Genomic DNA, 871 nt, shown 5'->3' on the forward strand with positions numbered 1-871 from the left:
ATAGTACTTGGTGAAAAGCAGAGAGTTTCACAGGGAGTTTAGAAGGTTCTGATATGTAGAAGGGTTCTGAAATAGGGATGTGCGGATCCATACTAAAGTATCCATCCTTCCGATACTGATGTGGTATCAAGAATATCGATCCTCACATAAAAATATAGATTCTGAAGTTGTTGTTTTTTTAAACTAGTGATCTTATTATTTAGATAACATGAATATTAATGCATCTCATAATCTTCGAAGTGGAAATAAATTATGATATTAGCGAATAGTTGCATGGCACTGGATCAGTTTTTTTCTTCCACTCATCTTGATGGGCCAGAAATGTTAAAATACACTAGCAGTCAGACAGCACTCACCCTTTCAGTCATAGCGCTCGTTCAAAGAGGGAGCAGTGCTTTCCTGATGTAATGACAGAAAAACTCCTTAATCCTTATGAAAACTTACCATGGAATTACTGTAGTAATATTGTATTAACCATGACTATAGTAACCACGACTGTAGTAACCATGTTTTTTTTTTTTTGTTTGTTTTGTTTTGTTTTTTGGCAGTAACCAAGGTTTTGATACAGTTAACCATGGTTTTACTACAGCATTACTTTAGTATCCATATAGTAACTTGGTTTTTGTAATAGTAACCATATAACAATATCTATGGTTAATTTTGCGGTTTTATTGTGGCTTATACTAATTCATTTTTAAAGGGTAAACAAAGCAGCCAATTTAAGACATTTTATCCAAAGAATTCATACAAAATCAGTTTAAAAGAGGTATCGGTTTTGGTATCGGCAATATTGGCCTAAAAGTACTTGGTATCGGATTGAAAAGAAAATTATTGGTATGGCCTTTCCATAATCTGAAAGGGTTTTGACGTC

The sequence above is a fragment of the Myxocyprinus asiaticus genome, chromosome 35 (genome assembly GCF_019703515.2).
Source record: "Myxocyprinus asiaticus isolate MX2 ecotype Aquarium Trade chromosome 35, UBuf_Myxa_2, whole genome shotgun sequence".
Taxonomy (NCBI): Eukaryota; Metazoa; Chordata; class Actinopteri; order Cypriniformes; family Catostomidae; genus Myxocyprinus; species Myxocyprinus asiaticus.